This window comes from Symsagittifera roscoffensis, chromosome 10 (genome assembly GCF_963678635.1).
Source record: "Symsagittifera roscoffensis chromosome 10, txSymRosc1.1, whole genome shotgun sequence".
In the NCBI taxonomy this organism is placed as follows: domain Eukaryota; kingdom Metazoa; phylum Xenacoelomorpha; order Acoela; family Convolutidae; genus Symsagittifera; species Symsagittifera roscoffensis.
Window position 1 is genome coordinate 609,003 of NC_087071.1, and position 24,253 is coordinate 633,255.

At 45.7% G+C, this 24,253-nt stretch overlaps 1 protein-coding gene across 1 annotated transcript in view; it reads left to right on the forward strand.

The window, feature by feature from the left end:
• Nucleotides 1–2,285: 2,285 nt before the first annotated feature.
• LOC134855521 (uncharacterized) overlaps nucleotides 2,286–24,253 on the forward strand; it is a 93,399-nt gene continuing 71,431 nt past the window's right edge. Inside the window, exon 1 of the mRNA XM_063872062.1 lies at nucleotides 2,286–2,311. The gene's annotated coding sequence lies outside the window, so the exon portion shown is untranslated. The remainder of the gene's footprint in view (nucleotides 2,312–24,253) is intronic.

Sequence of the window (24,253 nt, forward strand, 5' to 3'; positions counted from 1 at the left end):
ATAACCTTCGCGCTCCCGAGGAGCTTTATACTTTGTATAAGGGGGTTCAGATCGCTACGCAAAGTTCAATTTATCGACAACTCCATAAGTGCTGTTGTAGAGGAAGGACAGGTAAGATAAATTAACCATACGACGATGCATTTAATGCTGATTTATGACTTCATTGCTGATATGTATATGCATTTTTATATCGCTGGTATGGCCTTATCCAGCTTGTGAACTTTCCTTAAATAAACGGAAGGGCACCTTTTGTATTTTAGTTTTTTTTTTTTTGATAAAGTTGATGCTTATGTGAGTTTAGCATGGGAAAAAACAAGAAGATATTATATTTTTTCACTCGTTTCCAGTTTTTGAATGGAAATTTTGATGAAAAATCAGTTGTTAATATTCTAGTAATTAGTTAAATGCGGGCTTCACTATCTCGCCAAGTTTAAGCCTTTTCAACTTATTATTATTGCATGTTTAAGCTATATCGTATATTGCAATGGTTAAGAATTTTTTTTCGATTTTCCAAAATTAATTTTAGTGCGTGATTTTACCGAGTTTAAATTAAGCAGCCCAATACTGAATTAGGGGTTGCGAATTTGGCTTCCATTTTTGAATGCCCGAATCATTTTCGTTAACGAGATAAGACGATTTCAAAAAATGTTCATAAATTTCAAGTAACAAAAATTTTACAAATTTCTAAGTTCCCAACCCGGTAGTTGGGCGCTGTCAGAGTACTCTAAAATGTTACAAATCTTGCCTCAAAATTTGACTGTTCAAATCTTTGTAGTTTTCGAGATATGACGTTTTTTGTGATTTTTTCAAAAAAAGTTTCAGAAAACTAATATTATTATTTAATTGCAAAATCTGAAATTCCCAAGCCTTTACTTGGGTCCTGTCAGAGTAATCTCAAAGATTGCAAATCTTGCCTCCAAAAATGACTGCTCAATTCTTTGTAGTTTTCGAGATTCGACGTTTGTGCCAGTCTTATTTGCGCCAGTATTTGGAAGTTTGACCTTGAGAGACACGAGAGCACTTAATTTTGGAGTGAAATTTGATTTTTCAAAAATTCGAATGGGGCCTGTCATGCACGATTTTCTCGCGACAACTGAAAACAGAAAAAGTGAAATCAGAACGATTGAGTAACAATCGCGGGAAAGTTGCCAGATAAAAACAGTGGGAAATTGCTATTCGCAATTTCCGTCATAATAAACTAGAGTAGAGCTGTCCTATCTGAAATAGAAGACAGAGTATTCCCGAGAACTGGACAATTATTCGACTGGACAATTATTCGAACTGGACTAGAGTGAACTTTCGATGGAAAGGTGGACAGCTTGAGTGTCCCAATGGTTCACATAAAACTACATTCTAGAGTTCAAACTTACCTTTACCATTCAAACTGATAAACACTGAACTTATCTAGTTATCTTTGTTAATTCTAGAGCTGCTCACCCATTTAATTACCCTTGTGCTTGAGTACATCAGCATGTGAGTCCCTAATTTAAATTTCTAGAGTGTGTTTTGTGATTGTTATGTTGAGGTAAGGCGAGTTTTAGAATGGTCCATCTGAAATGGATCAAAGTTCCACTGTCTAATAAAAAGTAACTTAACGGATTGTTCCGACCCGGTTTTTAACGGCGTTCGCGTATTTTGGGTATTTTGAGACCTAAGTATGGGGACGTTCTCATTTCTAGAGTGGGGGGGGATATTTTGTTAGTAGCCTTTAAGCTGTAACGGGTCGTAGTCTCATGTCACAAGCGAACCGAATTGGCTCCGACTGATTTGAGGTAGAAAAACACAAGAGATAGTGTCCCTGACTCTTGAGCCAATGGTTATAGGGCCTAGTTTTCTTAAGCCTCATGTGTGACTGCAGTAGACGAATGTTACAGTTTTTTTGTGATTTTTTCAGAAAACCTAAATTATAATGATTTTTTAAAAATTTGAAAATCCCAGTTCTGTAGTTGGGTACTGTCAAAAAACTATCAAAAATCGCCAATCTGGCCTCCAAATATGACTGCTCAAATCCTTGTAATTTTCGAGATATGACGTTTTTTGTGATTTTTTCAAAAACTTTCAGAAAACTTAAATTATTATGATTTTTTAATAATCTGAAATTCCCAACCCTGTAGTTAGGTCATGTCAGAGTACTATCAAAGATTGCGAATCTTGCCTCTAAGTATGACTGCTCAATTCTTTGTAGTTGTCGAAATGTGAGATTTTTTGTGATTTTTTCAAAACTTTCAGAAAGTATAAATTAATTATTTTTCAAAGTTTGAATATCCAAACGCTATATCCAAGCCTAATTGTTGTGATAAACTTATTAAATAGCTTGTCCATTTCAAATTCACAAACCGTGTAATTTCAGATAATCGGAGCTAGAGGACTGAATCGATACACTATTAACAAGTCCCACGCCTCTAGCTTCGTGGGTGAAGATTGTTAATGGTGTATATAATTGGAGCCAGTTCTCTCAAAGCCTAAACCGAAGTAGCCCCGAATAAATTGAAGAGAGTATTGTCCCGAATCAGTTTTGCAACGAAAGGACTGAGTCTCAATCCCAAATCTATCCATAACGTCCTGAATCTCGACTTTCTCCTGGAAAAGGGATCACTCAGGAACAAAAAAGAGATAATCCTTTGGCACGACGTGCTGAATAACACGATCACCAAACATCGACTCAACAATAAGAAAGCAGAAACAGTCCTGAACCTAATCAAAACACTCAGAAAGCATAGTTGGAGAATCAAGGCAATTATATATTGCCAAGTGGAAGGCACGAGAAATATCTTCGGAGATCTACGAAAGCTGAATCAGCCGTTATATTCTCGTTATATCAGCCGGGAAAAAGCTAATCTCCAGAAGGAAACAAAACGAGTGGTGTTACCAATCCAACCTCCAGAAAATCCACCCCGCAACTATATTGGAAATAAAGTTCCTTGAAACCATATTAAAACGATTTATCAACCTCGAGTCTCTTGTGAAGAAGTATAGACCCCTATTTAGAAAAAGAAAATCGAAAAAAAGAAGCAATAGAACGAACACGAAAAGAAGCAGGCCTCAAAAGCAAAAGAAGAACAAGAAGAAGAAAAAGAAAAGCAAGAAACAGTAAGGTTAGAAACTCTTTTTTTTTTACATTTTACTCTGGTAGCTACCTGGAACTTATTTGCTCTGGAGCGGCCTAGGTGAAGTCTTTAAAAATGAGTAACCGTACACGAAAAAACACAAATAAATCACAGGTTGATGAGGCCTGGACGTGTGTAACCTACAGAAAAAACTACGGAGATCCCTTGGATCAAGTATTGGGGTGCGATAACTGTGCAAAACATTTTTGTGCAAAATGTTTGAAAATGCCAACGGCAGTTTATGATTACATGTCGAAATCTAAAGGGACATGGTGCTGCGACAATTGTACCGAGGATGTAAAGAACCTAATGAAAAACGCAGTGACTCCAAAAACACATCAGGACATATCCAAAATGAGGACCGATCTGGATAAAACTGTTGATTCCGTGAAAATTCTAATAGAGGATTTTTATTACTTCATGAATGGAACAAAAAACAAAGAACAGCCAACAATGGGATCGAATGCAAATCCCTGGAAGACAGAACCAAATGTCACTAAACCCCTGAAAGACATAATCCTTGAAGCTGGAGCTGAGCAAAAAAGAGAAGAGGAAGAATATTTAAGAAGAAAACGAAATCTAATCATACACAAAGCACCGGAAAGTAAATCAACCGAACCGAAGCTGCGACAGAATGAAGACATGTCATTAATCCGTGAGCTATGCGCAAGCAGAGACATTGAACCAACAATAGTTAAAAATTGCACTAGACTTGGAAAATTATCTGAGGACCACGAAAACGAAACGAGGCCAAGACCATTGAGAATCACACTGGAAACACAGGATGATGCTGAACACATGATGAAAAATCTGACAAAACTGAAGTATGCCAAGGATGAGCTAAAACACCTGAGAAACACTCCAGACAGGAGCATGAAACAGAGGGAAAATGTCCGCTTCCTAGTGCAGCGAGCAAAAAACTTAACAACAGAGGAACCCGGCAACTTCATTCACATTGTCAGAGGGAACAAAATAATCAGAGTAAAGAAAAGAGAGATAGAAATGATGCAAAGATTAACGCCGGAAACAGATAACATTTTGAGCTCTGGTTCGGGAATGTAGACGCCCTAAACCCTGAAAAGTTCATAGAGTTACAAACGCTAATACATCAAAGAAACCTGTTACCAACATGTTGACAGACCAACACGCGTGACCAAACATAATGAACCGTCACTCCTAGACCTCTTATTAACTGATAAAACCTTAGAACCATCTTCCATTGAATACATCTCACCACTGGGGAAAGGTGACCACACACTGTTACAAGCAAAATTCAACCTTGGGACAACAAGGCGCTCAAAAGAAAGGCTAAATTACAATAAAGGAAGCTACGATGAACTCAGGTCTGACTTAAAAATTAATCTAATTTACGAAGACTTGCTAACCTTTGACCAAAATTGGAATAGATTCAAAAGTACTCTTGATTCTGCCACCAAGAAATTTATACCTAAAATGAAAATCCGGATAAAGCAACACAAATTGCCAATGAGCTCCGAAGTAAGAGATGTACTTCGAGATAAACATAAAACTTGGAAAGATTTCAAGAAAGAGAAGTCCCAAAGAAACTATGAAAACTACACATCGGCTCGAAACAAAGTCAGGAATTTGACACGACAATGTGTTCGAAAGCACGAAGAAGATGTATCCAAAAGCATCAAACACCAATCTAAAAAGTTCTGAAACTACGTGAATAAGAAAATTAAAACAACCGAAACAATACCGGCTCTCAAAATTGGACCAGACAAGTGGGCCATGAACGACAAAGATAAAGCTGATACTCTTGTCAACTTTTTCAGTTCTGTATTCACGATCGAAACACCAGGCAGCTGGGAAGTAGTGGATTACCAAGAAAATCAAATATCAGATGACCTCTTTATCTCCAAAGAGACAATCCTAAATGAACTCAATGCGCTAGACACTACGAAATCAATGGGGTCAGATAACGTACACCCTCGGGTATTGCGAGAATCCCGATACGAAATAGCTGAAATGATGAGTGGTTTAATGCAAAGTTCTTGGGAGAAAGGTGAAATACCAAAAGATTGGAAATGCGCAAATATAACAGCAATTCACAAGAAGGACGCAAAAAGTGATCCTAACAATTACAGACCTATTAGCCTGACATCCATTTGTTGTAAAGTTATGGAAAAAATCATCAGACGTCACCTGTTTGAATTTCTAGAAAACAACAATATCATATCAGACAAGCAATTCCGGTTTTTAGCAGGGCGATCAACGACCCTACAGTTACTGAGAGCTTTTGACGACTGGACAGCAGAACTGGACAGAGGTAACAAGGTAGATATCATCTACCTTGACTTCCAAAAAGCCTTTGATAGTGTACCCCACAAAAGACTACTAAACACAATTTCGAGATACGGGATCAGAGGAAAAACTCTCGAATGGATTACCTCATTCTTAACAGAAAGAAAACAAAGAGTGGTGGTCATCAAAAGTTTTTCGGAATGGGCACCCGTCATCAGTGGAGTCCCACAAGGGTCTGTACTGGGACCAATTCTGTTCTTAATATACATAAACTCGATGGGGGATGGAATCACATTCCAAATGCTCCTCTACGCAGATGATGCGAAAATCTACAGATCAGTCACAGCATTAGGTGAAGATGAAGAATTGCAAAATGATCTGAATGTAATTTCGAAATGGGCTGATGGTAGCCTTATGAAGTTCAACATGACAAAATGCCATACGCTCACGTTAACGGGAAGGGTAAAACTAGCGGAACGAAATTACACCTTGGATGGGAATACATACCTTATTAATGTTCAAACCGAAAAAGACTTAGGGGTTATAGTTGACTCGAGACTACTATTCCGTGAGCACTTTGCCAAGAAAACAAAGCTGGCCAACGGCATGGTCGCGATAATACGGAAAAGCTTCATCTATCTTAACGCTGAGACACTAACAACCCTATATAAAGCCCTAGTGAGAACGCACCAGGAATACGCAAATCAGTGTTGGAACCCATACCTGAAAAAGGACAAGATCATGATTGAGAACGTTCAACGGCGGGCGACAAGACTGGTCGCAAACATACAAAAACTTAGTTACCCAGAAAGACTGAAAGCTCTGAAACTGTAACATTCGTCTACTGCAGTCACACATGAGGCTTAAGAAAAATAGGCCCTATAACCACTGGCTCAAGGGTCAGGGACACTATCTCTTGTGTTTTCCCACCTCAAGAACGGTCGGAGCCAGTTCGGTTCGCTTATGACATGAGACTACGACCCGTTACAGCTTAAAGGCTACTACTAAAATATCCCCCCACTCTAGAATTAGAAACGTCCCCATACTTAGGTCTCTAGATACCCAAAATACATGAACGCCGTTAAAAACCGGGTTGGAACAATCCGTTAGGTTACTTTTTATTAGACAGTGTAACTTTGATCCATTTCAGATGGATCAACCTAAAACTCGCCTTACCTCAACATAACAATTATAAAACACACTCTAGAATTTAAATTAAGTACTCACATTGTAGCACGCTCAAGAACCAGGAAGTAAATAAGTCGGTAAACAACTCAAGAATTAATAAAGTAACTAATATGAGTTTAATGTTAGTCAGTTTCAACAACAAGAACAAGTTTTTACTCTAGACTGCAAGTTCTCGTGAACCATTGGGACACTCTAGCTGTCCACCTTCCCACCGAAGGTTCACTCTGGTCCAGTCAAGAATAGTATTCCAATCGTAATAATCCAACTCGAGGGAATGCTCTCGTCTCTGTCACAGATGGGACAGCTCTACTCTCGATTATTATAGTGATGGAAATTGCGAATAGCAATTTCCTACTGTTTTTTCTTGCGACTTTCCCGCGTGTGTGTCTTAATCGTTCTGAAATTGTTCTGATTTCTTTTTCTGATTTTCAGTTATCGCGAGAAAATCGTGCATGACATGTTCCATTCGAAATTTTGAAAAATTAAATTTCACTCCAAAATCAAGTGTTTTTTGCTTCTCTCAAGGTCAAACTTCCAAATATGACCGACTGGCACATACTCCCCGGACTCGAGATCGATGTCCTCATCGCGCGCTGTCTTCTGCCAGTGAGTCCCAGAAAAACCGAGTGTTGCTCAAGATACAGTGCCAGTGGTCATTTACAGAAGTTTGCAGCAGATTTAAGATTATCTACACCCCAAAATTCACGACCATTTAAAATTTTCACACTATTGCTAAACAGCAATCAAAATCTGCATTTACCTGCACCTTTGAATTTTTCGCTTTTCAAGCCAATCATTTAAAAATCTCTTTTGTCCTATTCAATCAGGAAATTGTCATGCAGCATTTTGATTTATATAATAGATGTAGTATATTAGTAACAATATTTACTTTGTTAAAATTTCTTTTTCGTGAATCCAAGTTTCACTCGGATTCACACTCAAGCCCCCCTTCCCTCTCAAGACTCAAGATCCATCCGATTTGCCCATTCATCTCGTGCTCTTCGCCTTGGATGTACTGCATCCTGAAGTGCTAGATGCGGCAAACTGTCTCAACAGTTCCTCTTCATCATCGGAACTAATCACAATCTCCTCCCAAGCCTTCAGCTGTTCATAGGATCGCATCCATTCTCTCTGTTCCTGTAATCTCTTTGCTTGGTTGGGTAGTGCCTTCACCCTAGCTTCTCGGTTCAGGCAAAAGGAGTTGTGCAGGCTCAAGCTCACGTTCTTCGCCAGGTCTTCCTCTAGTATCGACTCCCTCGCTTTGGTATTGTCTCTAGACATCTTACCCACTCTCTTCCATCCCGTCGTGATCGCATTACGATGGGTTAGCAGGGGTCTCTTGAAAGCTTCCGGCCCAATCTCGGCCTGGAACTGTCGATACTCTTTTTGATGTTTTTTCATGTGATCTTTCGTTGCCCTGTACAACCAAGACGTCAGTGTCGCCCGAAACCATGGAAAGTACCTCAAGCGACTCCATACGTGCCTGACTTCCGTTGGTATGGCGAATACTTTGCACGCAGTCTCAAACAACTCAAGTCTCCTGCTGTAGTCTATCGCGTATATTGACTCAGCCGTTGGCGTCGTCGCCTCCCGATACTTCGTTATATTCTCTTCTATCCATCTCAGAGCTAACATCGTACTCACTACTAAGAGCGTCACCTTCTGCCGGTGATCCGGCAGTCCGATCGACCGAATCTCTTCCACATCCCACACCAGGCAAAGGTTCTTGTGATCTGGATACCACACCGTTTGTGCCAAACAGTGGCATGGGCATTCCCCATGAGAGATCTCAATGCTCCTGAGATTACGCTCCCCTGAGGCTTCCAAGAGAGGCTCAAGCTCCATCATTTTCTCGTGCATCGTGTCGTTGTCTTCCAGGTTTGGAGTACTTCCCACAGGTTTCCCGATCACGTTTTGTCTCTCGTGATCGCTTGTGTTTTCTCTTTCCAACTTCAGAAGATCTTCTCCCCAGATTTCACTCAAGTCATCTCTCAATTCTTTTGGTACTGCCCCTTTGATTTTTCTCAACAACTTGTGCGAGTGATGCGACATTCGAGCCAACCTCACGCACTTGGGCACTGAGAAGGCCTTGTCCACCAGTATTCTCTGGCTGGACACTTCCACCATCGCCATGTGTAGCGGGTAGTGACTTCCGCACAAGTTGGCCATCATTGACCCTATCAGCGACTTCGCGTTCAATGGCAAGCCATAAGCTTCGCTCAAGGGAAATCCCATTTCCGCCTCAAGACCAACCTTCCAGCTCCGGATGTGTTTTTGAGTCACCTGCAACACCCCGGGCCAAGATTCTACGCTCAACGCCGTCACTAAATGATGTTCAGACTCCAGTCTCTCCAGTGCCTGCAGACCACACATTCTCGAGAAGAATCCGAGAGCTGTCGCTATATTCACCGTGGTTCTCGCGTAGCATTCCGCTATTATTTGCACTTCACTTTTCTCCCTTTCTGTGATGTCTTCGAACCAAGTGATCAGGTCTTCTTTTTGAAACGACAGTATTCTGACGCATGACCGTCCATCGCAGATGTGCTCTCCGTTCCCACACGTCGAATCCAGACAACTACCCGGCTCCAATTTCTTTGCTGACCCAGGTTCGCTCATCCTTTCGCTTGGCTCTTGCATCTGGGGCGTGATTAGCTTATGCAGCACACTCAACTTCGCCAGATCTTCATCTTCCGTTGGTGCCAACCTCACCCGCTCAGTGGTTTCCTCGATCAGACTCGCATGGGGATGCGGACACCAGGAGGGTCTTAGTAGCTTCCATATCACTCCCAAGTTCGTGGTTAACAAGCCATTTCCACCGCCCATATTCACTTCAACTCTCTTGTTCGAGCGCGGCATGCTTATCACCTCTGGTGTTTCCTCAAGAATCAGGCCCAGGCTCGGCCCCTCTTTCTCCACCGCGTCTATCTCCATTATTCTTTCTGTCCAAAACTTCAGTAGCTCCGCTACCTCATGGTTTCTGTGGGCTCCTCCAGCTTCCGAGTCTAAGAAGGGATTGTAGGCTATTCCCATCACTCCAGACACATATTGGTATTCCCTCTTCTCGCTGAGTCTCGAGTACTGCTCTGCCGAGGCCAGGTTACGGTGAACATCATGTTCTTCCTCAAACTTCTTATTAGAGAACCTCCGTACCTCGTCCAGCTTTCGATGGTTCTCCAAGGATACTCTGGAGCTATCTTCTTTCTCTATTCCTGTACTCTGATATACGTTCAAGATGATCGTTGAGACTCTTCTCTCCATGGTTTTACTTCCACTTGCTCTCTGGTGGCATGCCAGGATGGTGCTATCAGACATCATAGACATTGTCCATCTCAAGAAACATGTGGCATCTTTTCTTCTAGCCAGGCTCAAGCCTGAATTGTCCCTGGCCACGTGTTGCATCAGTGCCTGATACACCTCTAGCTTCTTGCTTCCCAACTTCAGCCTGTCATACGAGGTCAATGTCTCCAACTCTATTCCCACCAGACTCCAGGTGAACATTAATTGTCCCGCAGTTCTAACGAAGGGATTCGCCATTAGTGGCGGTGCTGATGAGGATGTTCTCATCGCCTCTTCAAAATGATCCTTCAACAAACTCTGCCAGGACCTCTTCAGATGACTTGCCATCTCTATCTTATTAACCTCGGCTTTTTGCTGGGTGGCCCAATTGCGTCGCCTGCGAGCTATTCCACTGTCCAACTTCTTCAAGCAGTCCTCCATTTCCTTCAATGTTTCGAGGGCCACCCACCACGTCCGGGAAGTGTTCCTCGTCTTGCTCCTCTCCAATGGATCACTCGTCACTTGTTTGCCCATGTCCTGATGTGCCTTCGAGATCCATTCTTTGCCGATCTCCACTTCCCCTACCTGTCCGTTCGTTGAACCTCTCTTCACGTTTACCTTCTGAGGCTTGAAGTCTTCTTCTGACGTCGAACTGGTGGAAACCTCTATTTCCTTTTCCACTTCAAGTGGTTTCCTGAGCTCCGAGCTGTTCTTGTATGCCGCCGTCTTGCATCGGGCCAAAACGATGGGCGCCGTCTCTCTCAAGTTTCCTTCCGAAACAGCATCCACTGAAGGACTACCCCATCCTTCCACTTCTCTCTTCCTCTTGCGAGTCTTCACATCTCTGCTCGAGGGGGTTGTGGCTATCATCATTGATTCGACCTCTCCATCCACTCCTTCCAACTCTTGCCTCCCCCCTGCTCGAGCCTTAAGGATATTAGTACTTTTAATCATATTACTAGTCCCAACCTTATCCCTTTTTATATCATCAACCATTTTATCCACAGTTTTTTGTTTCAGAGTAGAGCTGTCCTCACATTTCTCTTTTCTAGTCTTCGATCGTGCGTTCCTCAGCTCCACTAGCTTGTTCAGCAGCTCTTTTCTTGCTTTCTCATCCAGGCCCGTTCCTATCAGGAGCGGTTCCCCGAATCTCACTACTGCGTCCCACAGTTCCTTCTTGAACTTGTCCAGCGTCGTCTCGCTGCCCACTTCTCGATTGAATTCCTCCAGGAACTCCTGCCAAGCGTCATCCTCGAGAGATCCCAAGAATATGTCCCTGTTCCCTTCGAACGTGTTCTTCCCCCTTTCCTCCGAGCTCAAGAGTAACATCCCCATATTGAAGGTCTCACCTGCCAATGGCAATTCTAGGTTCTTCCGCGGGGACGGGTTCAGAGGTGGTGTGGCAGTATCTGCCCAATTCTCTTCGCTCAAGTCTTTCAACAGCTCTTGAGTGGTGAGTTCCTCCCCTGATGGCCCTGGTTCAGGTGTATTCCCCACCTCCATGTCCTCTCCAGCTTCACTGAGAGTTTCATCCATACTTTCTTCCTCCGATTCATTTCTTCTTCTCTCAAGAATTCTTTTGAATCGATCCTCAACGGGTCCGCTCCTCTTGTCTCCAGGCGTGTCCACGGACAGTGGTGATGGTGTCGCAGGATCCAGCTTCTTGTATTCCGTCAGTGCTACGTGCAGTTGACCCGCTGCATCTAGCTCTGTTCCTTCCTGTCTTATTTCCACCTGTTCCAAGCCATAGGGCGCCTTATATTTTCTCGTGGCAAATTTCATGTCGTCCACCAGTGCGACGTGCCCCTCCATCACGATCATCCTGCCATCATCCCATATGGGCAACATGTTATCAAGTCCCTCCTTCTCAAGAGTTCTCAAGACTTTCCTCACCTCATACCCTGGGGGCTGCGAACCTCTACTCTTTTTCGCTTGCGTCGTCCACGAATTTACCTTCATCTCGCTGGTATGGAAATAGACCGCCGCCGTGTAGCCAATGAACAGGGGGTCCCAGCCATCAGTGAAATCCTTCTGCATTTCCTCCGCCCTCATCCTCGCCATTATGGAGGGAACTACCAAGGGACTATTCATACCTAAGGTCATCCTCCTGACTATTGGGAACTCAGGCATGGTTGCCGGGAGGATTTCTTTCTCCATTATGGTCTCTAGCTCCCTCTTCACCAGTGCGAAGCACTCCTTCCAGGCAGGAATTCTCAAGATTTCTCGTCCGTCCGCCGTCAATGGGTTCAAGTTCCAGAATTTGGGATACATTTCAATAGGGCCCTCTCGCTTGCCTCCCATTCTGCATTGCATTTGTCCCCTGAAATTGCACACCATCATCTCAGCATCTTTCACTTTTCCGAAGAGTACCGTGTTGCTCATACGCGCCCTGAGCACTTCCTGCTGACACCAATTCAGTGCTGCACCATCCAGTACGCTGATGAGACTCAAGTGCGTCACCGAGTGACGATACGTTATCACCAGGGGATCTGGAAACGCGTACGTTACTGCTGGACCATAGATGCAGGTCACCACCTCCTCCAGACCTCGGATTATCCCCATTGGGTCCGACCTCATTGCCAGACACAGGTCCGTCAACAGAGGCATCCCTCTGTTCGCCTTCTCCCATTCTTCTCTCGAGGTTGGGTTTTCATCTTCACCCGTCATGTATCGATTCTGCATCATGAGGTATTGCACCAGCAGTGTCTTCAACCCTGCGGCGCACTTGTAGGAGCTGGTTTCAATGCTCGTGTGGACTTTCCCCATAGACAGAGGTTCTCCATAATCCATTAACCGATGAAACGACACCAATTCCCCATGGGTCAAGAGCACTAGTGCCAGATACCCATCAACTCGAAGTGTCTCCACTCCCCGACTAAACATATATGCTGGACCCATATTGAACAAGTATCTGGGGTAGACCAAATACAGGGCCAAGAGCAGGCTGATGGGCATGCCCAGTATCTCCTGCACGAAGGCTCCGAAGATAGTCGCCGTGGTGCCGAACACTCCTGCCAAGAATTCTCTCTCCCAGCAAGGACTCAAGAACTTGAGAATCTCGTAATCTCTCCTAGTTTTCAATTCGCCGTTGGCGTGCTCTCTCCAAAATCCTCCAATCGTCACTTCATTGGCGGCCGAGACAAATCTAACCACCGTCATGTCTCTCCTTTCAGCTAGCTCCAGTTGCTTCTCTAGAAAACTCCAGATTTGTTTCACGAGGAGTGGTGCTTCCTCCATCGTTTTATTCGTGGCGTTCTCCAGCCTTGGTGTCAGGAATGGCCACCAGCCATTCTCTTGGGTCAAGCGATATTTCATCGATTCTAACTGTTTCTCCGTCTCGACCACATTTCTTCTCTCGTTGCTGGGACCTCTAGTCCTGCTGGTGGAATTTGCGACTTTCACATCCATACTCCGGAACCACAGGCTGGCCGTCAACTGGTTTATCGCCGGGTGATCGTCCCCGATGACTGGGCTGAACTTGAGTTGTCTAGCAAAGTTCGATATCTCTAGCAAGAGTACCTCATCCAATACAATCAAGACATCGGCTAGTCCGTAAAAGCCCCTCAGCGCATGAGATATGTCAGCCCATGCCGCTGGTAATTCTGATCTGTAAAGTCTCAAGTTTACTGGCTCCAGCTCTCGATTGGGGGCTGCCATCAGAATCCGCCATTCACTCCCTTCCGCTATCAAGATTAAGACCGCATACACGAATTGTAGGGCGGGTGGCATGCTGGCGTATCCTGGGGATGTGGTAAACACCACCTTTGTCTTGGACCCAAATCTCGAGGCTACGTTCTCTTGTACCTCATTCATCGCCGCAAATAAAGCCTGAATAGCCTCCCATATCTTCTTTGATGTCGGAATCTCTTTGCCCTTCAGTTGCTCAAGAAGTCCCATCGCGTGCAGGTGGTCATTCATTCCTGCAAACAATAGCAGCTCAGGTTCACAGGGCATCTCCGACTTTATTGCCACCACTAGGGTCAACATCTGGTTCAATTCGGCTCCTGGCAAAGAGTATACCAGAGTCTCCGGCCAGAACAACTTGGGAGACGTTCCTTCGAAGTCTGATCCCGCCACAATGATCACTCTTGCAGCAGCTGGATCTGCTCTATCATAAACTGCCAGAGTCTTGGCCAATTGGGTACCGCCACAGGGCTTCCCGTACCTGGGATCCTCTGCCAACCTTGGACCTTCGTAAGCAGCGTCAGGCAACTCCATCCCCCCCGGGTTGAGCAGCTTGTCTACTACCTTCAATTGCGCCGGGGTTGCCAACTTGATCCTGGCGATGCCAGTTCGGTGCTTGGGAGGTTCTGCTATAAGTCCAGGACTCCCTAGCTGCTTAAGAGGCCTGTAGTTAATGGGTCCCATGATCGTTTTTGTGGGAATTCCAGTCAGGTCTGTAGTCTCCATTAACTTCGTTCTCGAGAAATGCGCCTCGTGTGCTTTCAACCAGTCTACGCAATGATGTCTATTCAAGTCCTCATGCGACACTCGTTCGATCCCCAGGGTTTCCGCCAACTCTCGTCTGCATTCCAAAGTCTCTAGATCCAGTTCCTTCACCTTCTCAGGATATCTCAAGCGGGTAGTCTCCCTAGACTTCTTTTCTCTCCTGCCATCTGCCACCACCACGGAGGACATCGCCGAGGTCGGAGGTGTTGATGACTCTACCTCCTCCGACTCCATTGGTGTGGCACTCTGCAATCGGGTCTGATTGCTCCTCGAGCTATCTCTAGTATCAACTCTCGCTCCCAATCGACCAGCCAAGGCCCTCGAGGCAAGGAATGGTGGGTTGGGAGGTGGCCCTAAAGTGAATTGGGCTGTCTCCAGCAGGTCCGCTTCTAGCGTGTTTATCTGAACCTGGAAGACGTCGTTCAGCCACTCAGCTCCCCTTGGCCTATCGAAATGGATTCCATCTTTCGAGGTGTCTTCAGGGAATCCCTTGTTCTCCATGCGTTCTGCAACGTCTAACAGCCTGAGAGGAAGCACACTGTTTCGGTGTATTTCTCTGATCGCCTTGTTCAGGCTCCGCACCCTCTGGTTCATCTCTAGGGAGTGTTGATCAAACATCATGTTATAGGGGACCGTGCATATCGTCAGCAGGATGGGATCCATTTGGATCCTCAGCTCCTCAAGAAGGCAACTTATCTTGTCGCTTAGCCTCGTCACTTTCCTTGCTTCTCCTCTCGACACGTCGTTGGTCCCAACCATCAAGGTGACTGTGTAAACTTTGGTCATTCCTAGCATGTCCAGAGTTGCCAACATCTGTGGCGTAGCAGCTCCAGCGAAACTCAAGACTCCCGTCTGCCAATGTGACCGGATCTGGGTCAACACCCGCACCAGGCTGTCCCCTATAATCAGGTGAACCGCACCCTCTGGCACACGAGGTGGCGCTAGATACTGCACCCAGGCTGCGTCGTGGAAGCAGTCCCTCCTGGCTTGCTGTTCCGCATTCCAGTCCAGCCGACTATGCTTGTGGTAGTTCCCCTCTGTGTCCTTCTTGTAGCTCGCGATCACGACGTTTCTGACCGGCTGTTCCCTCCAAGTTGGTGGAAGCTCTGGCCTTGTCGCTCTTTCACGACTCTGCTGCTGCAATTTCTCGCCCAGCTCCTTCAGGCGCGATGAGGCGCCACTCACCTGACTACCGCTCGAGGTCGAGGTTGGTGTATATCCTGGTAACACCACATCCATCAGAGGACGTACAGGTTGGGTCTCTAGATTGCGCAAGGAGGGCGTCGCGTCATTCGGTATCCAGACCTCCAACCCTTCACTCATGTGTTCCCTGGCCTCGCGGTCAAGGTTGAACCGTCCTCTAGCCCTGGGAGCTTCATCCACCTCCATGCGCGACTCTGGCCTTGAGCTTGTCACCACTCGTTCGTTTGACCTGGCTCCCTTTTGTGCGTCCAGCTCGCGTTGTCGTTGTTCTATCCTTTCCAACTCCGACTTTAGTTGATCGCGATTCGCGGCGTTCTCCCGCACCTTTAGCTCCTGCTGATGTTCCGCCCTTAGCATCTCAAGTAATTTCAACGTCTGATCCCGCTCGTCAACTGCCTGGTCTCTCTCCAGCTGAAGCCTCTCCCTATCCAACTTCGCCTGATCCCGATCGAGGTTCGCTTTATTCCTTTCCTTCAGCGCCTTCTCAAGCTCTTTCCTTAGGACTCCCAGCTCCGGATATGCCTCGGTCGTCTGTTGCGCTCGCGACATCGACGGCACCTTACTCGAGCTCTGGCCCGTGGATCTCGCTGTCGGCCTCGTCGGTAGCGGGAACTCTCCTGCGCCGTGTTCGGTGTTGTTACTCAGGCCAGGATTTCTTGCCAAGTCAAAGCCCCTTACTCCTCCATCCGCATTCCAAGACAACCATCTGGTCTGTGCTCGATTTGATATGCCCTCAGTGGTGTAGCCGACTATCAAGACAGCCTCCGTCGCAGACTCCCTGCACTCGCCCTGGTCCTCCAACTGGAGGATCGCATTCAGCATCACCGCCATTCTCTCGTCGATCTGGGTGTGGTCCAGGTCCCTCAAGCGTCTGTACAGCTCGTCAAGAGTGGGCCTCTGCAGAGCCGTGGGCATAGAGTTCCAGAATCGGTCTGCCATTCTTTATAACTTCGGGATGTGTGTAGATAGATGTCAACCAGCTCAAGAATTACCTTACCAACTCAAGAATTACCTTACCAACTCAAGTATTACCCAATTCAAGAAATCTCTAGAAATCTTCTCTTGCAAGCACTTGCTGTAGATCCGGATTGTCGCGTGTTCAATCAAGATTCTCTTTTTCTGTTTCTCGCTTGAGTGTAGTTGGATATTCAACTTTGTTTTCAAACTTGATCTGAAAACATAAAGCTCATTAAAACTTAGTATGTCACGTTCCTAACCTAGAGACCCCCCTTCTACCCATATGATTAAAATCTTATCATTCACATATCACTTAAAACAATTTGATTGGATCTCCCTTAAGAACATGCAGATTCATTTTATGTTTTAGCACCATCAATTCTTTCTTTTAAAATTCAATTGTCATGCCAATCACATCTTAAGATCCCTTTACCTGCGCCGCACCCCAGTACCTGACTCAAGACTCCTCCCTCACACCCGACCTGATACCTCCATGTACCCGACTCAGGCGATGCTCAAGTAGTACTTCTTGTGAAGATGCACCATTATCTCTGTTTCTGCAAAGACCACATGTAGGATAGCGTACAATTCCCTCGAGCTCAGTTTGCCCCTGTTTGGGTCGTACACCGGCATCGAGACCTCCACTATTCCTCTTTCAATCATGAAGTCACGTAGTCTTGTCAGCGCCAATATCACGTGTTCGGGATCAATTGTGTTTCTGTCGTTGACTCTCGTTACTAGGAAGCAGAGGTATTTGCCCGGGACTTGTGCCACTGACGGTGGAAGCGCTGCTATGCCTCCCAGTCCTGGCCTCTGTCTGAACAGAAACTCTACGTTCTGGTACTCTCTTTTGAAGTCAGCCTCCAATCTTGATTTGAAACTCATATCCGCCGTGATGCAGATCGCGCTGGTCCTGTTTGACAGGATGAAGTCGCTATCTGTTATCATGATGTTCTCTGAGTATTCATTGGGTATTTCGAATTTCGTTTTGAAATTCCTTCCTATGGTAGGCTCTGGTTCTTCTTCCTCCAGTTCCAATCCGCTTGTTTCCCTCACTTCCTTGAGCTTCTTTATCATCAAATTTTCGGTGTGGGTAAGTCCTACCCCCACTCCCCGGACAAAAATATTTATCGACGTCCCCGTCGATGTAGTCGGGTCTGAATTGTCCTTAGGGATGTCCAGTGGCCTGTCTGTTGCTGTCCATCCGAAAAGAGGGTCCTCTGTCTTCATGTAATTTGCTGCTGATACATCGATTTGCTGAATGCTTTGTCCTTCGCGGCTCTCGTCCTTGACATCACGCATCCACTCTAGAATCCTCAAGTTCGTGTTCTCCCTCCTTTCTATCTCACTCTGTTCGAGATCCGTCTCCAATTCTGGCGTCGAGTAATCATCCTGCGGATAATGTCCACCATCGTCAATGACCTGCCATTCCTCTCCGGCTTCCAGTTCGCCTGCGCTTAGTAGTTCATCGCCCAACTTGTCTGGCTGTATCTTATCGATCAAGAAGTCATCCCCGTACCTATTGTACCTCATGCCTGTGCGTTTACGATTGCCAGTCCTGGTTTCCGGTGGTGTTGGTCGATCCGGCTCCATCCACTTCGGTACCTCGTTTTGCTCTGGGTCGTTCCAGTCTTCTTCTACAAATGAACCTGCATCCGACTCCACTTCTATCTTTTCGTTGTCGTCCAAACTCAAGTTCTCATTACCATCATTTTTCTCTCTAGTGCCTTTCTCATTCACTTCGCACGCTGGTTCCACCACCAGGTACTCAAGACCTTCCATGTCTTTTGGTAGGCACCAGTCCTCCGGGGACGGGACATGAGGCTTCAGATTTTCGTAATGTGCTGCTCGCCCTGTACTCAAGCGATAGAACCGTCCTTGTTGATGTACTTCCGTAATCATGAACGGTCCTCTCCATTTCTTGAGTAGTTTCTTTGTTCCCTTGGGCGGTATGACATTTTGGAAGACCCACACGTATTGGCCCACTTCGTATGGCTTTGCTCTTAGTATCTTTTCGTCATATTTCTTGCGTTGCCTCATTTGCGCTTGCGCCGTGTTTCTCCGACATAGCTCGTTTAGCTCTTGTTGTCTTTTGATCGCTTCCTTCACGTATGCTTGAGGTGACGTCCTCTTCCCCTCGTACTCCGGGTGGAAGAATGTTATAGGCATTGCCCTTTCCCTGCCTGTCAACATCATGAAAGGACTGATACCCGTCGTTGAGTGCTGAGTACTATTATAGGCTCCTACTACCTGTGGCAGGTATTTGTCCCAGTCCGTCATGTATCTCGAGCAGTACACCCTGAGCATGTTGACCAGTGTCCTGTTCTGTCTCTCTACCAACCCATTGGTCTGTGGATGATAGGTCGTCGAGTGCGCTTGAGCAATGTGTGATCTCTTCATCAATTCTTTTGTCAAGTCCCCCACAAAAGCCTTGCCGTTGTCCGACTGGAAAGTCATTGGACAACCATACCGCGATATCCAATGCGTTATCAGGTGATCACATGTCTCCTCTGCCGAGGCTGTCTGGCACGGAACCGCTTCCGCCAACTTGGTGAAGTGATCTATTATAAGTAGTATTTGGTTATAACCCGACTCCGTCATGCAGATTTTCTGATGGTCTATCTGCACCACTTCATTGAATTCCGAACTCTCGACAGACTTGAGGGGAAACTTCATCTTCCTTGGGTCTTTTACTTGAAGGCATGCTAGGCAGGCATTCACCCATCTCTCGCAAGCTTTTCTCATTCCCGGCCAATCAAACCTGTGAAGTATCCTTTGTTGTACTTTATCTATCCCCTGGTGGCCCATCTGGTCGTGTGATCTGAAAAGCACCTCCGTTTGGTACAATTGTGGTAGTATGATGAGGTTGTGTTTGTGTAATATTTTTTCCTCATCTCTTCTCTTGCACGCTACCACCCCTTCAGCTGTGTGATAAAGTAAATCTCTCTTTTCTTTGGAGAACTGGCTCAAGATCTTGTAGCTGTCTTCCTCAAGTTCCCCCTTCTCCTTGACTCCCGAATGGATCCATTTGGAGAGGTTACTTGTCATTTTGTCATTCCTCTGGGCCCTTATTAGGTCAGACAGCCTGTATCTCGCCTTAACGTGCTCCTTTAGCGCCATGATCTGTCCATTCATTTCACCAGGGTTGTGGATGTCATCGCTCAGCTTCACACATATCATCCTTTTCACGATTTTCATGTCGTCTTCTGGTACCAGATTCGTTCTGACGTTTGAGTTGCACGATAGTTCCCTTAGTGGTTTTCTTGAAACTGCTATTTTCTCGAGCTCTTCACCACCTCGTACCTCTTGTATTTCCAGATTGTACGTCCCTGAAGATGGATCCGTCTGTAATTCCCTGTCGTGCTGTCTTATCTTCTCTTCCGCCAGTATCATGCATAGACTGTCTTGGTCTTCGCTGCTCTCATCCGAGTCTTCATCCCATTCTTCACGCTCCCCGGACAATTTCCCTTCTCCGGTTTCGTCTTCTTCCATGAATCTGGACCACTCCCCGGACTCTTGATCTAGTCCCAGGTGTTCAACTTCTTCTCTGAATGTTACTTTCTTATCCCTGACTTTTGTCTGCTCCAGAATTTTATCGGGGATTTTTTCAACTAGTGATCGCACAACTTCCTTGCTATCAGTGATGCTTCCTTTTGAGACGTCAGTATTGTTCACTGTTTCTTCTCTCCGAAGTATGGTTAGTTCCGGTGCCTCCTGACCTTTCCCTTGGATCACGGGCTTGTCATCTGATAGTTTCTCAAGCAACCTCATTAAGTCTTCATCTATTCGGACCGTTCCCTCCTCTACCTGGATGAGATCATAACCTTTTGCCTTGAGTGTTTCCCTCACGATCTTGGACTTGAGCATTATTCCTACCGGAATCCCTCTGCTTCTCTTCAAGATGGTCTTTTCAAGAGGCTCTTTCGGCAATTCGGGATGATCTTCAATCGGTTTGCCTGATTTGTCCAGCCATCTCGTGAGTGGAAGACTGTCGTACGTTTCTTTGTCCATAAAGGAGAAGCCGTCTTTGATCTCAGGTCTGTCCGCCTCTCTTTGTTCTTGCCTCTCGTAGAACTCCGTCTTCTTACTCAAGCTGTCAGCATTTTGATGTTTATCTCGTGTTCTGTGCTCAATTATCATGTTGTATCCATCCAAGCGAACTATCCACCTCCCAATATAGCTCTGGTCCATTGAGTACGTTTTCAGCCAGCTTAGTGCTCGGTTGTCGACTCGCAGCTTGAAGGGCTCACTGCCTAAGTATGCTCTGTATTTTTCGACAAAGGTGACCACCGCGAACATCTCTGCTTTCGGTGCTCCGTACTTCATTTCTGTGTCACTTAGGACCTTGCTCCCGTATGCTATTGGTCTCAAGACTGTCTTCCCATTCCATTCTTGTTCTTGATGGAGAATCCCAGAAATAGCGACTACTGATGCATCCGTGTCTAGCACGTACATCCCTTTCTCAGTCGGCATACCCAGTACTGGTGCCTCACACAGCTCTTTCTTTATTCTCTGGAATGACTCTTCTGCCGCGTTGTTCCACGTGAACTTCTTGCCCTTATGTCTCATTAATTGTTGCATCGGGTATACTTTGTCCGCATATCCCTTGATGAATTCTCTATAATAGTTGGCGAAACCCAGGAAGCTCATCAGCTGGTGTTCCGTCTTCGGTGATTTCCAGGTTAGGACTGCTTCCACGGCGTCTGGGTCAGGTCTGATACCGTGTTTATCTACCATCCTGCCCAAGTATTTGATCGAGTCCTTGAGTATCTCGCACTTTGATGGTTTACACTTCAGCCCCGATCTTTTCATGCACGCGAACACCTCGTCAAGCCTCTCGATGTGGTCTTCTAGTGTTGGCGTTGCTATTACCACGTCGTCCACGTAGCACATTACCAGGTTGCCGTACTTCTTCGTCACGCCTATCAACGCGTGTGCCATCAGCCGCTGAAACGTGGCTGTTGCATTGCAGAGTCCAAACGGCATCCGTTTCCATTGAAACAGACCCAACTCACAGGCGAACCCTGTCTTGTCCCTGTCTTGCTTCCTTAATGGTACCTGCCAAAAGGCCGAGCCTAAATCAAGAGTCGTAAAAAATTTCGCATCACCTAACTTCGAGAGGCTCTCATCAATTCTAGGTATGGGATAGGCATCCTTTACCGTGACGGAGTTCAGGTATCGAAAGTCACAACAAAACCTTAACTGGTCGACTTTCTTTTTGGCCATCACTACTCCACACGCCCACGGTGACTTGGATGGTTCTATCATGTCATACTCTAGTAACGTTTCGATTTCTTTTCTACACGCGTCCGATTTGTGTGGGGTCATGCGCCTCGCCCCCTCCCTGTGTGGCACCGCGTTTTCCTCAAGTTCTATTTCATGTTCAACAAAATTACAACACCCGATATCCGCCTTATGCCTTGAAAAAACCTCCTCGTTCCGCTCTAGTACGTCCTTGATAGCTTCGAGCTGTTCATCTTTCAGTTTGCCCCTTAAATGTTCAATCTCCGGCAGAACCGGTTTATCAGTTTGCATTTCATCTAGTGTGGGTCGCTCTGGAAAGTTCGAACAGCTCGAAAGCCCATCGTCCGTTTCTGACTTAAGTGATTTGATAAGACTTGAAGAATCTTTTATTCTCTGCAATCGTCTCGAGATACAAATTTTGTCCCTGTGATTAGGACAATCAACAACTTCATTTTGTTTTGAGTTTTCAATTGTTTCGTATCGAGTTTTAACTGGTAAAGCATATCCCAGCTTCCTCCCTCTCTGTATCGTGATCGGTATATCAAGGGTATTCAACAAGACACTGACGCAGAGGCCGCTCTTCGTTATCGAAAATGATCTTCCTAAAACAGCAGCGCTTTGACTATTGGGATTCGGAACTATACACACTTGCTTGTTGTCACTTAGTTCATTATAATTTTTCATCCTCAAGCTTACGATTGCCGCTTCATTAGCTTTTAACCTCACTCTCAAGCCTCGTCAAGCCTCTCGATGTGGTCTTCTAGTGTTGGCGTTGCTATTACCACGTCGTCCACGTAGCACATTACCAGGTTGCCGTACTTCTTCGTCACGCCTATCAACGCGTGTGCCATCAGCCGCTGAAACGTGGCTGTTGCATTGCAGAGTCCAAACGGCATCCGTTTCCATTGAAACAGACCCAACTCACAGGCGAACCCTGTCTTGTCCCTGTCTTGCTTCCTTAATGGTACCTGCCAAAAGGCCGAGCCTAAATCAAGAGTCGTAAAAAATTTCGCATCACCTAACTTCGAGAGGCTCTCATCAATTCTAGGTATGGGATAGGCATCCTTTACCGTGACGGAGTTCAGGTATCGAAAGTCACAACAAAACCTTAACTGGTCGACTTTCTTTTTGGCCATCACTACTCCACACGCCCACGGTGACTTGGATGGTTCTATCATGTCATACTCTAGTAACGTTTCGATTTCTTTTCTACACGCGTCCGATTTGTGTGGGGTCATGCGCCTCGCCCCCTCCCTGTGTGGCACCGCGTTTTCCTCAAGTTCTATTTCATGTTCAACAAAATTACAACACCCGATATCCGCCTTATGCCTTGAAAAAACCTCCTCGTTCCGCTCTAGTACGTCCTTGATAGCTTCGAGCTGTTCATCTTTCAGTTTGCCCCTTAAATGTTCAATCTCCGGCAGAACCGGTTTATCAGTTTGCATTTCATCTAGTGTGGGTCGCTCTGGAAAGTTCGAACAGCTCGAAAGCCCATCGTCCGTTTCTGACTTAAGTGATTTGATAAGACTTGAAGAATCTTTTATTCTCTGCAATCGTCTCGAGATACAAATTTTGTCCCTGTGATTAGGACAATCAACAACTTCATTTTGTTTTGAGTTTTCAATTGTTTCGTATCGAGTTTTAACTGGTAAAGCATATCCCAGCTTCCTCCCTCTCTGTATCGTGATCGGTATATCAAGGGTATTCAACAAGACACTGACGCAGAGGCCGCTCTTCGTTATCGAAAATGATCTTCCTAAAACAGCAGCGCTTTGACTATTGGGATTCGGAACTATACACACTTGCTTGTTGTCACTTAGTTCATTATAATTTTTCATCCTCAAGCTTACGATTGCCGCTTCATTAGCTTTTAACCTCACTCTCCTACTCAAGAATACCGGTGCTTTGTTTTCATTCGCCATTATTAAATTTACCGGTTTGATTGCGTACCTCCTATCCGGATTCCGTATCCTGAACATTGCATTATTTAGATCAATCGTTACGTCGAAATTCCTGATGAAGTCTCTGCCCAAAATGAATTGGTCAGATTCATCTAGGTTTTCTACCACGATGAAGCTCATCCACAGGTTACGTTCCCCCAAATTGAGGGCTATTATCGGCGTCCTGCCCAGCACCCGTAGGGCCCCTTTGTTTGCAGCTGACAGCCGTATTCTCGAGTCTATCAAGTCACCTTTGTCAAAGCCCATCTTTTCCCATGTTTCGATTGGTATGACGCTCAAGACTGCTCCCGTGTCAAGTAATCCACGCAACTGAGTCTTTTTGCCATTTATGTCTAGCACGTGCCCTGTCACGTCTGCTTCCGTCCCGATGTGCATTGCATCTTCTTCAAGCATGGCACAGTGTCCGATCGATCTTACTTTCAATTCTTCTTTCCCTACATAGATTTGTCCAATTAGGTCTTCGTCGCATGTTATCATCGTCTTTGTATAGATGTTGATTCCATCTATATTCAGCATGACCTCGTGTGGACCATAAGCTTCAGTGTACCTATTATCAACACGTACCGATTTGCTGCCCCCTCTCGTGAGTAGTGCCCTGAGCGC